Source organism: Leptodactylus fuscus, chromosome 3, assembly GCF_031893055.1.
Source record: "Leptodactylus fuscus isolate aLepFus1 chromosome 3, aLepFus1.hap2, whole genome shotgun sequence".
NCBI lineage: Eukaryota > Metazoa > Chordata > Amphibia > Anura > Leptodactylidae > Leptodactylus > Leptodactylus fuscus.
Window position 1 is genome coordinate 19,298,680 of NC_134267.1, and position 13,853 is coordinate 19,312,532.

Sequence of the window (13,853 nt, forward strand, 5' to 3'; positions counted from 1 at the left end):
AAGGGGAATGGGGATTCCTGAACCCTACAAACTCCCCCATGTAATATTATCTATTATTTCTTTTGTATTATAATATTTACATCTGTGTCATATACATTAATACATTATTGCAAGTCAACACATCATATATCAACAAATATATACAGATAGATGGATAACAAAATATAGATAGATCCTTGAAATTACTGATCTCGGAGGAATAATAGAAATTACTGATAAGGAAATATTTGTAGGAGAAAATAAAACACAAAGTAGAATCTAACTGAGCTTTTGATGGAACACTATGGGATAGAGAGATAGGAGATAGATAGATAGATAGATAGATAGCATATAATCTGTTACAATACCCCATCTCAGGCTCTCTATACTTTGGGTTGGTGCACAGATGACACTTTCTAATGAAAATTATTGGTCCGTATTGAGGTTTTTCTCTCCTCACCAGTCTAATCTAATACTGATAATAACCATTGGAGACTCCTGACACTTGTAGTTCTACAGCAGGTGGAGGTGACTGCTAGTAAAATGTGCTGGGGCTAGAGAGCAACAATAGGATTACACATCTGTCAGCGAAAAACAGAACAACCACAATTAATATAATAATAATAATAATAATAATAATAATAATAATAATAATAATAATAGCAATAATGAAATATAATAAATTGTAATTATGAGTTGTATTATTTTCATTATAATATTAGTAGTAGCTTTATTTACTGTTTTATTATTATATTACTAATATATTATTATTACTATTGCTATTATTAAATATTTTTAATATTATTTACTATTTTGGTTTTATAATTACTTTTATTATTACAATTATTATTATTATTTTTCAATTAGTATTCACATTATTATTATTATTATTATTATTATTATTATCATTATTATTATTGTCATCATCTATTGTATTATTACTATTTATTTTACTATAAAGATCAGGACAAATAATAATCCTAAATTTGTTCTGATCAGTGTATATAGAATACAGCAGTAACTAATATAATATAATATAACAATAATAATAATAATAATAATAATAATAATAATAATAATAATAATAATAATAATACAATAAGAGACATACTGAGGATTACACTTCTGTGAGACATGGGATAAAAATGCTGGATTATTATTATTATTATTATTATTACAATTACTGTTCTCATTAGATTAGGATTTTGGGAATCTTTTATTATTTGCACCTACAAATATTATTATTAATATTATTATTTTTTAGAACGTGAAAACAACCCCCCCTATTATAATAAATGAGTCCTCCCATTACACCCCAGTCCCCCCGCCGCCCCCTCCTCTGTGTGCGGGGACCAGAGCAGGGAAATGTCTTTTCAGGCTGTGGAGCAATAAAGCAGCAGCGACTTTATGAAATGTCTCCTGGCAAATCATAAAACCCAGACAGGAGCAGCGACAGAGACAGCAGTCACTTATATACAGCACTGTACACACCAGGCGGACACTGCGGCCAACACTTGTGGCTTACACAGAACCCAGAAGAAAACTGCAGAATAATTGATTTAATGACATTTTTATCTATCTATCTATCTATCTATCTATCTATCTATCTATCTATCTATTATATATCTTCTTATATAGCAATCTTTTTATGTCACAATTATCTGTCTAATGATCCATCCATCTATCTGATGCCTATTTCTTTATCTCTTTCTCTTGCTATCTCTGTCTATCTCATTTTTCTCTCCCATTATCTATTTACTTACTTATCTTATGTCTGTCTCACGTTTTTCTCTCTTTTTGTCATCTGTCTCATCTCTATCTATCTATCTATCTATCTATCTATCTATCTATCTATCTCCTATCTATCTATCTATCTATCTATCTCCTATCTATCTATCTATCTATCTATCTATCTATCTATCTATCTATCTATCTATCTATCTGTCTCTTTATCTATCCGTCTATCTATCTATCTATCTATCTATCTATCTATCTATCTATCCATCTATCTCCTATCTATCTATCTATCTATCTATCTATCTATCTATCTATCTATCTAAATATCTATCTGTCTCTTTATCTATCCGTCTATCTATCTATCTATCTATCTATCTATCTATCTATCTATCTATCTATCTATCTATCTCTCTCCTATCTATCTATCTATCTATCTATCTATCTATCTATCTATCTATCTATCTATCTGTCTCTTTATCTATCCGTCTATCTATCTATCTATCTATCTATCTATCTATCTATCTATCTATCTATCCATCTATCTCCTATCTATCTATCTATCTATCTATCTATCTATCTATCTAAATATCTATCTGTCTCTTTATCTATCCGTCTATCTATCTATCTATCTATCTATCTATCTATCTATCTATCTATGTGTCTGTCTTGGTCTGTACTTATAGACTCCATGATGTGTCTTGGTCCCTGGTTCTGTCATCATTACATATCAGGGAAAGTACTTGGCCTAGCAGAGTAGAGGACAGGGTGTAATGGATGTGATTGATGGGGTGTGAGCCGCCTTGTGCCCTGGCTCTTATTCTTACAGATTTGTGTCAGGATATGTAATATTTGTTTTAATACTTAATCTGTAAAATAATACTATTTATTAAGCAGGATGACATCAGAGTCAGGGCCTGGGACTGGTTGGCGTCCTGTGTGCTCATTACACAGTGTACACAGGGCAGGGATTCACTATACAGGGCCCCTGGGAAATAAGACCCTAACAGGAGCCCCAGACTGGAGCTATGTACAGATACTACACTACGGTATGTGGTGGCGACCACTGAGACTATCTACTGGAAGAAGACATCTATGGGGAGTGACAAGTGTGATTGGTAAATCTCACAGAGCTGACTCTTTATATAATCATCAGTCTGTCTGCATATCTATGTCATATTTATCTATCTATCTATCTATCTATCTATCTATCTATCTCTTATCTATCTATTTATCTATCTATCTATCTATCTATCTATCTATCTATCTATTATCTATCTATTTATCTATCATCTATCTATCTATCTATCTATCTATCTATCTATCTCCTATCTATCTATCTATCTATCTATCTATCTATCTATCTATCTATCTCCTATCTATCTATCTATCTATCTATCTATCTATCTATCTATCTGTCATCTATCTATCTATCTATCTATCTATCTCCTATCTATCTATCTATCTATCTATCTATTTATCTATCTATCTATCTTCTATCTATCTATCTATCTATTTATCTATCTATCTATCTATCTATCTATCTATCTATCTATCTATCTATCTATCTATCTATCCATCCATCCATCCATCCATCCATCCATCCATCCATCCCTCTCTTGCACCCTATACGTGGTATGTTGATGGTGCGTATATAATCGTAGATGTTATGCGCTCCCCATTCCCCGGGGCTGTATATGTACTGTACAGATTGTGTAAGTTTGTGGTCATATGACCCATCAAGTCTGTAAGTGAACTCAGCTGCTGAAATGATCACTCAACATGAAACTGACCACAGAGACATTTAACCTGATCAGGGAGCAGAAGACAAGAAGACATCACATAAGCTGGCCTCAGGATCTTACATCAATGTCAGCATATCCCCAGTGTGTGCGGAGGACAGGGGGCACTTACTTCTTGGCATCAGTATTATACAACAACATTGCACAAATACCCTCCTATCAGTGCATGGGGCTCACATACTAAGTTCTGGAGATATAGAGTATAACTGTAGGGAGAATTGTGTAGGAAGTCAAATTCTTATCCACCAATTTATAGTATAAGGTTTGACTTACCACTGGGGCATATGGAGAGAGAGAGAGACAGCCCATAGATATCTCAGCCAAGAAAGGTAGTCATCACATGAGGGGTGACAACCTGTCATCATGTGCGACTGTAGGTGCGATGTTGTGTCCTCCTATCACCATGTGCGACTGTAGGTGCGATGTTGTGTCCTCCTATCACCATGTGCGACTGTAGGTGCGATGTTGTGTCCTCCTATCACCATTTGCGACTGTTGGTATAACGTTGTGGTCTTTTGTCACCATATGTGACTTGGTGTGATGTTTTGTGGTGGAATGGTTAGCTTAACAGATCCCACATCTTTCAAAAATTTCCTCTTTCAACATTATCCCTTTAGGATTATCAAAGTGTTTTTGGAATTTTTTGTTCCTTAGCCCAGCAGTGTTTTGGAGACCATTTGGTGGAGTCATGAACACTGACCATATCTGGGAATGGTACAGCCTGTAGTCCCTTCAATGTTTTTTGGACAATCAATTTTTTGAGATAAATAGTCAAGATGGCTTTGGAGAAATTTTTGGTAGGTCGGATGGTTGTTAGATGTTCCACCACTAGTTCAGTTTGTTGATAGAATTAACACTCATGAGTGTTGTCTAACGTGGACAACCCTACATCTATATCAGTTGTTTGGCTGTAGTCTACCCCCTGTAGATCAATCTGAAAGGGAGACAACCCCTTTAGGTCATGTTAGTAGTGGCCATACGCATTGGATGACTGTTTGCCATTATTGGTGGGCCGGATCGGCTGACAATCTACAGTGTATGGTGGGGAGCCAACTAGCCCCCAATATTTTGGAGAAAAAGGATCCTTTTGTTGAGATGAACTTGAAGGAATGGAGTATGCACAAATTCTAGACAAAATTTTAGAGGGGTAAGCATTACTTCATAGGACAGGACATATCGGAATGATCGTTGGAATAGAATTTCAGAATATTTCGACGAGACGTTGCTCGAAACATATATCAGTCTTGTGTGTCCTAGTTGGACTATATTCCCAATTTTTTCCTTATTACTCCACTTTATGAGTCTTTTTGTCCATTCTTTTGGTGATTTTGTCTTGAAGCTTCTTGGATGTATAATTGGAATTCCAATTCTTGGTCTCTTCATATCTAAACCCGATCATCATGATTGACTTTGCACATTGGGTGATTTATATGGCGATACCGTGACCTGTAAATATTTGTCTTGCGAGGTTGGTGACACAATGTCGGGGCAAATTACACCTAATGATTTGTGACGCTGTTTATCTAAGACTCTGCTGTAGCCACACAGGAAGACCTGCATTGGGGCAATGACCACTGACCACATCACTGGGCCATCTACAGACTCGTATAGGATGGCATCGCAACCAGTTATTATTGTTCCTATGTCCCTGTTTTTCCTCACACTCCAAAAATACAACGTAAATGTCCAGTTTTGACTTTTCAGGCAAAAATCTTTGAAACAACAATGATTTTTTAGCATTTTTGAATTGATATAGTTCTGTGAGGACTTGTTTTTTGTGTACTTGGGTCTAGTTTTTTTAGGCACCAGCTTAAGACTTTTTGAGAGAAAATCTAACAATTCCACAACTTTGTCTTTAATTTCATATAATTTATTTATTGTTTTGTGAATTTTACCCAATAATGTTAATTAAGAAAAAATTTAAAGTTTTTTTTTAAATACAACTTTTAAAATGTAACTTTATTCGTCCATGTATCCTAAAAGGGATTTTTTGTCTTCAGGGAGTTGATTCTGTACTTGAAAATTGCATCTGGTCATGTCATGTGGCGTATTGTCACATAATTTATTTTGTTGCCCCCTACCCAAACACCCCAAGACCCCAGACCTCCCTAAAAAATACAGACCCCCTAAACAAATACAGATCTCAGACCAGATCCCCGCCTATACAATACAGTCCTCATACCAGACCATTTAAACAAATACTAACCCCATGCCAGAGTCCATAAAAAATAGACCCCAGGCCAGACCCTCTAAACAAATACAGACCCCAGACTAAACTTCTAAAATACAGACTCCAGAAAAAACCTAAATAAATATAGACCACAGACCAGACTATGCTATAAAGTACAGACCCCAGATCAGATCCTCTAAAAAATACAGAACCCAGACCTCCCTATAAAATATAGATCTCTTAAACCAATACAGACCCCAGGCACTCCAAAAATACAGACCCTGTAAAGAAATACAGACACCATAACAGACCTTCTAAACAAATACAGACCCCAGACCAAACCCCTGAAAAATACAGACAATCTAAACAAATACAAACCCCAGACCAGTGCACACTATAAAATGCAGACCCCAGACCTCCTAAAATAAAGACTCCAGACCAGACCATCTAAACAAATACAGACCCCAGACCAAACCCCTGAAAAATACAGACCCTCTAAACAAATACAAACCCCAGACCAGTCCACCCTATGAAATGCAGATTCAAGATCAGACCCCAGACCTTCTAAATTAAAAAAAAAAAACAACTCAGGTCCAGACCCTCTAAACAAATATAGACCCGTGATCAGACTCCCTAAAAACACAAATTCCAGAACAGACTTTCTAAACAAATAAAGACCCCCCCAAATAATATAAACACCTGATCTCTGCAGACCCTTCTTCCTGCACCTTGTCACACTCTCCAGACCAGACAACACCTTGACCTGGGGCCAGAGCCTGGATGAGTCCTAAGTTGGAGAAGAGGAACAGGGACTGGGGAGACTTTTGCAGAATTCTGGGAAATCTCAATTTTTTTCCAGAATGTTCTAGAACATTCTGTGAGACTTGGCAAGTATATTTAAAGGGTCTATATTCTCAGTAATGCCGTGTGCAAGCCCTTATATTGTAATTTGCAATGGCTCAGAAACCAATGTGAAATATCCAAAGCATCCAATGAAGTGTTTATATAGCGAGGACTATAGGAATCAGCGAGGCTGTACAGTGCAGGATACATAGCATTGTGTAAGGATAACCATCAGTCACACTCAGGAATGTCTGACCTTGGAGATTCTCCATTTTATTTCATCATGAAAGCCCCGATACAGCCTGCTTAATGTCTATAGGAGGACTGCAAGTAATACAGATATTAGGATCCATGTGACATCATCATATAGTAGCCAATGTAATGAGATATAGAGATCAGGGATTCTGAGGTGGAGATTAGAGGGGGCTTCATGTGGTATGTGAGGGTTCCTGCTATAATGGATTTCAATTTCATGTATAGGATTTGACTTTTTCTGCAACGTTACATTGTATTTCTTATCTTGTATCAATCCTCAGTTATATCCTCCAGAGCTGCGATCACTATTCTGCTGGTGCAGTCACTGTGTACATACATTACATTACTTATCCTGTACTGATCCTGAGTTACATCCTGTATTATACTCCAGAGCTGCGCTCACTATTCTGCTGCTGCAGTCACTGTGTACATACATTACATTACTTATCCTGTACTGATCCTGAATTATATCCTGTATTATACTCCAGAGCTGCGCTCACTATTCTGCTGGTGCAGTCACTGTGTACATACATTACATTACTTATCCTGTACTGATCCTGAGTTACATCCTGTATTATACTCCAGAGCTGCGCTCACTATTCTGCTGCTGCAGTCACTGTGTACATACATTACATTACTTATCCTGTATTATACTCCAGAGCTGCACTCACTATTCTGCTGGTACAGTCACTGTGTACATACATTACTTATCCTGTATTATACTCCAGAGCTGCGCTCACTATTCTGCTGGTGCAGTCACTGTGTACATACATTACATTACTTATCCTGTACTGATCCTGAATTATATCCTGTATTATACTCCTGAGCTGCGCTCACTATTCTGCTGGTGCAGTCACTGTGTACATACATTACATTACTTATCCTGTACTGATCCTGAGTTACATCCTGTATTATACTCCAGAGCTGCACTCACTATTCTGCTGGTACAGTCACTGTGTACATACATTACATTACTTATCCTGTAATGATCCTGAGTTACATCCTGTATTATACTCCAGAGCTGTGCTCACTATTCTGCTGGTACAGTCACTGTGTACATACATTACATTACTTATCCTGTATTATACTCCAGAGCTGCGCTCACTATTCTGCTGGTACAGTCACTGTGTACATACATTACATTACTTATCCTGTAATGATCCTGAGTTACATCCTGTATTATACTCCAGAGCTGTGCTCACTATTCTGCTGGTACAGTCACTGTGTACATACATTACATTACTTATCCTGTATTATACTCCAGAGCTGCGCTCACTACTCTGCTGGTGCAGTCACTGTGTACATACATTACATTACTTATCCTGTATTATACTCTAGAGCTGCGCTCACTATTCTGATCATTATCATTAAAAACAGTCATTGAGGTTGTCATCACATCAGTAGAGCTACATCAGATTTAGGGATGAATTAACGTCACTTTTTCATGGGTAAGCAGAAATATTAATCCATTACAATTTTTCCACTTTCAACAAGAAAATATGTTTCCCCATTAGAACTTCATCCCTCACGCTAATGGTGACAAGGACAACTACACTGTCAGCCAGGAGCTTATAGAGGACCTTTCATGTCCTTGGGCACATGCGGTTTTATACACCGCTAGAAAGCCGACAGTGTGCTGAATTCAGGGCACTATTGACTTTCCTGTTTTGTGCCTGGGGGAAGAGATATCAGTGTTGTTACCGATATCTCTTCACTGTCAGAAGAGCGTTGTGAGGAACGCCCCTCCTGACAGTACTGTCTGTAGCTCTGTATTGTCAGACAGGGCGTTCCTTACCATGCAACAACAACGCTGAGCTGTGAGGAATGCCCCCCAGTATCAGTCTATGGACGAGCACAGTTGGGGAGGGGGAGGGCGTTCCTCATAGCTCAACGTCATGGCTCGGCAGTAAGGAACGCTCCCTCTGATATTATAGCGCTACAGACAGTACTGTAAGGAGGGGTGTTCCTCACAGTCCGGCTAGACTGTCAGAAACACCCTTCTGACAGTGAAGAGATATTGGTAATGGCACCGATATGTCCAGCCCTGGGGCACATAACGTTGAATTCAGCACACTGTTGGCTTTCTAGCGGTATATAAACCCCGCACGGGCCATGGGACATGAAAGGTCCTCTTTATCTAGGAAATGGTGTCAACTTGGAAGGACTATCTGGGCACAGAGGATGTGGTGGTGGAAGCTCTTTAGATCCTCAAGGCGGTGAACGCCCCATGTTGCTTCCTTACAATACAAGGAAGTGTCGGCATATGCCAGGCGGTCCTGTCCACACACACTTGTCCTTGGGAGAAGCTTGCTGGCAGCTGATCTCCAGTCTGAATGACGGATTTATACCACCTCAGATCTTGAATGTCAACAAACAAGAAGAGTGTCCTTCTCCAAACACGTCCCAGCAGTGTGGTGTGGACAGAGGCAGGGAAATGGCTGTTTTGCCCAAGCCCGGGCCTTCCTCTCCTCTAATGAGACCCATTAAGTGTATTATTGATGTCAAGCTCTACTGTGAGGTCTTGGACTTAATGATATGATGGGGATTCCTGCCGAGGGGTAGAAGAGATCTGATCTGGGCCACCTGGCAGTAACCAAAGAAATCCGCCACTTCATTAATGGGCTTAGCCTTTGCTAATTGGTGTCTTAACATATTTGCTGTTTTCTTCTGGGGAGATATTTCTTACACCGACATCCGCCCTGACAAAGAGATGACTTTCAGCAGGAAATAGAAGGAAAAACAGAGAGAAAAACCAACAATAAGACCCGGCAGTCAGACCCTTATGGACAAATGTGACTTGAAGATGCAAGACGTGGACCTTCGCCTTCACCTAAGTCCATGTCCTCGTGTAGTGCGAGTTGATCTATATTGTATTTGGTGATATTTTTGCCTGTTTTGGGGAAAGTTGGAGAGCAACAAATAGACTATTTAGTTGTATGTGGCCCAGTGAGTTATGGAGCAGATTCTCCTCTACGTTCTGTGTGCAGTGTATTGAAGACAACATAGTAGCTAGTCTGCATTTACCAGCTCAGGGAGAACTGAAGATGGCCAGAAACAGTCTTACTTCTCATGTACTCACCGCACAAAGTCTGTGTAATGGTTAGACACCCTAACCATGCCCGAGGCCCGATGGCAGAGCTGACTGCGCATGCGCAGAAGTTTGACCCCCAGCGCCGGGAGAAGATGCGGGGAGAAGCTGTTCCAGAAGAAGATGGAGGCGGCGCTGGAGATTTCTCTCACAGCATTGGGGACAACACAAGAACAGTCTCAGAATGACTCCCATATTGAGTCTTAAATGTGTTTAGTCTTATACTGAACTACAAGCATACCTCCCAACCATCCCGATTTCCGCGGGACAGTCACGATTTGGGTGACATGTCCCGCGGTCCCGGTTGGAGGATGCAGATCTGAGTTGAACACATATGCGGCTGAAGCAAGGAGCTGACCTGTGTCAGCTCCTTGCTTCAGCCGCATATGTGTCAGCGAGAGAGGTGCGCAAAGAGCGGTGAGGGAGCGGAGGAGAAGGTAAGTTTAATGTGGAGGTGGAACGTGAAACTGGGGGCAGATGAAGGAGAGGACGGCATGACACTGGGGCAGAGATGGAGAGGACGGCATGACACTGGGGGCAGAGATGGAGAGGACGGCATGACACTGGGGGCAGAGATGGAGAGGACGGCATGACACTGGGGACAGAGATGGAGGGGACGGCATGACACTGGGGGCAGAGATGGAAGGGGGACATGAAACTGGGGGCAGATGAAGGGTGTATATGAAATTGGGGGAGAGATAGAGGGGGGACATATAATTTACAGGTGACTGTAGGAGGATTATACTGTGTGCGGGCACATGAAAAATTAACGAGTGGGCGGAGTCAACACAAAAGTGGGCGGGGCTATACGCACGCCGCACATTTTGTCCCTCTTTCACTTCTTCAAAAGTTGGGAGGTATGTACAAGTAGTCTGTGTGGACTTTCCTGCATGAGATAAAGAACAAGAAACAGCTGGCCTGACCTTACTGGGTGCCAGTGCTGGCCATGTGTACAGGATAAGTTGCCTCTTTTCCACTCTTGCCATCATGCTGCTTCACTAAGAAACTGCAGCTGCATCCCCCTCCTCTCCCCTCCTGTCTCTCTTCTACTCACTGTATGTATCCTCTAGAAGGAATTGTTGGTGACAGAGGAGTCTTGTGAATGTAGACTGCAAGAAGGCGAGATAAAAAAAAATATATTACAGAATTTCACGCACTGAAAATTTATGCAAAAAAATACACAACAGTAAGTAAAAAAAAGTGACACGATGGTGTTACACAGTCAAGGCCCCGGGGGGAGGGGTGAATACTTTGAAGGAAAAGGGAACATAATAAAACGTAGATGATGTCCCTGAAAGACCATTGTATATCTCCTGTCACGTCCCTGATATCCAGAGCAATTAAATCTTTATTACATGTTTGTTGCCAAGTGTCTGCGCTCTGTTGTGTTCGGTCACAGCTTCCAAGAAGCAGCAGAAGGCCCCGATGACACAACCACGGCCAGAACAACCTTTATATATCCTTCCAGGTTTAAAGGATAAAGGCGCCCAGAAGGATTATAGGAAAATATAAAAGTGACAAATGAACATCACTGCTACTCATCACCTCACTAACAGGGTGCGCAGGGTGGGAGTAGTAGTCATCTAGAGACTCACACAAGGATCCAGCCAGAATAGTGTTACTAAGACAAACAGAACCCTAGTCACTGACTAATGTCTGTCTAGATAGAAGTTTTAGTGATTGATGACATAGTTCTAATCCATAAAAGATAAGAAGTCATGTCAGATCTCACCAAAGATGGAGCAGAGCAAAGCAGGAGACAAATAAAAACTACAGTTATAGCAGTTATATGTACATAGGAGCAGTATTATAGTAGTTATATTCTTGTACATAGGAGTAGTATTATAGTAGATATATTCTTGTACATAGGAGGCAGTATTATAGTAGTTATATTCTTGTACATAGGAGCAGTATTATAGTAGTTATATTCTTGTACATATGAGCAGTATTATAGTAGTTATATTCTTGTACATAGGAGTAGTATTATAGTAGTTATATTCTTGTACATAGGAGCAGTATTATAGTAGTTATATTCTTGTACATAGGAGTAGTATTATAGTAGTTATATTCTTGTACATAGGAGCAGTATTATAGTAGTTATATTCTTGTACATAGGAGCAGTATTATAGTAGTTATATTCTTGTACATAGGAGTAGTATTATAGTAGTTATATTCTTGTACATAGGAGTAGTATTATAGTAGTTATATTCTTGTACATAGGAGCAGTATTATAGTAGTTATATTCTTGTACATAGGAGCAGTATTATAGTAGTTATATTCTTGTACATAGGAGCAGTATTATAGTAGTTATATTCTTGTACATAGGAGCAGTATTATAGTAGTTATATTCTTGTACATAGGAGCAGTATTATAGTAGTTACATTCTTGTACATAGGAGTAGTATTATAGTAGTTATATTCTTGTACATAGGAGTAGTATTATAGTAGTTATATTCTTGTACATAGGAGCAGTATTATAGTAGTTATATTCTTGTACATAGGAGTAGTATTATAGTAGTTATATTCTTGTACATAGGAGCAGTATTATAGTAGTTATATTCTTGTACATAGGAGCAGTATTATAGTAGTTACATTCTTGTACATAGGAGTAGTATTATAGTAGTTATATTCTTGTACATAGGAGTAGTATTATAGTAGTTATATTCTTGTACATAGGAGCAGTATTATAGTAGTTATATTCTTGTACATATGAGCAGTATTATAGTAGTTATATTCTTGTACATAGGAGTAGTATTATAGTAGTTATATTCTTGTACATAGGAGTAGTATTATAGTAGTTATATTCTTGTACATAGGAGCAGTATTATAGTAGTTATATTCTTGTACATAGGAGCAGTATTATAGTAGTTATATTCTTGTACATAGGAGTAGTATTATAGTAGTTATATTCTTGTACATAGGAGTAGTATTATAGTAGTTATATTCTTGTACATAGGAGCAGTATTATAGTAGTTATATTCTTGTACATAGGAGCAGTATTATAGTAGTTATATTCTTGTACATAGGAGCAGTATTATAGTAGTTATATTCTTGTACATAGGAGCAGTATTATAGTAGTTATATTCTTGTACATAGGAGCAGTATTATAGTAGTTATATTCTTGTACATAGGAGTAGTATTATAGTAGTTATATTCTTGTACATAGGAGCAGTATTATAGTAGTTATATTCTTGTACATAGGAGCAGTATTATAGTAGTTATATTCTTGTACATAGGAGCAGTATTATAGTAGTTATATTCTTGTACATAGGAGTAGTATTATAGTAGTTATATTCTTGTACATAGGAGTAGTATTATAGTAGTTATATTCTTGTACATAGGAGGTAGTATTATATTAGTTATATTCTTGTACATAGGAGTAGTATTATAGTAGTTATATTCTTGTACATAGGGGACAGTATTATAGTACTTATATACTTGTACATAAGAGCAGTATTATAGTAGTTATATTCTTGTACATAGGAGCAGTATTATAGTACTGTAGTTATATTCTTGTACATAGGAGCAGTATTATAGTAGTTATATTCTTATACATAGGAGCAGTATTATAGTAGTTATATTCTTGCACATTGGAGTAGTATTATAGTAGTTATATTCTTGTACATAGGAGCAGTATTATAGTAGTTATATTCTTGTACATAGGGGGCAGTATTATAGTAGTTATATTCTTGTACATAGGAGCAGTATTATAGTAGTTATATTCTTGTACATAGGAGGTAGTATTATAGTAGATATATTCTTGTACATAGGAGCAGTATTATAGTAGTTCTATTCTTGTACATAGGAGCCGTATTATAGTAGTTATATTCTCTTACATGGGGGCAGAATTATAATTTTCTTATATGTAAGGGGCAGAATTATAATCATGTGTATGGGTTGGGATGGGTAGCAACTGTTCATTGGCAAGAGTTCACACTTTATAGCCGCAATGACAAGGGGCAACAGATCCCTGAGTATAGCCA

The 13,853-nt window shown here is 38.1% G+C and overlaps 1 protein-coding gene across 1 annotated transcript in view; it reads left to right on the forward strand.

The window, feature by feature from the left end:
* Positions 1-13,853, forward strand: part of C3H1orf115 (chromosome 3 C1orf115 homolog) — a 280,537-nt gene that overhangs the window by 90,109 nt on the left and 176,575 nt on the right. The gene's annotated exons all lie outside the window — the stretch shown is intronic.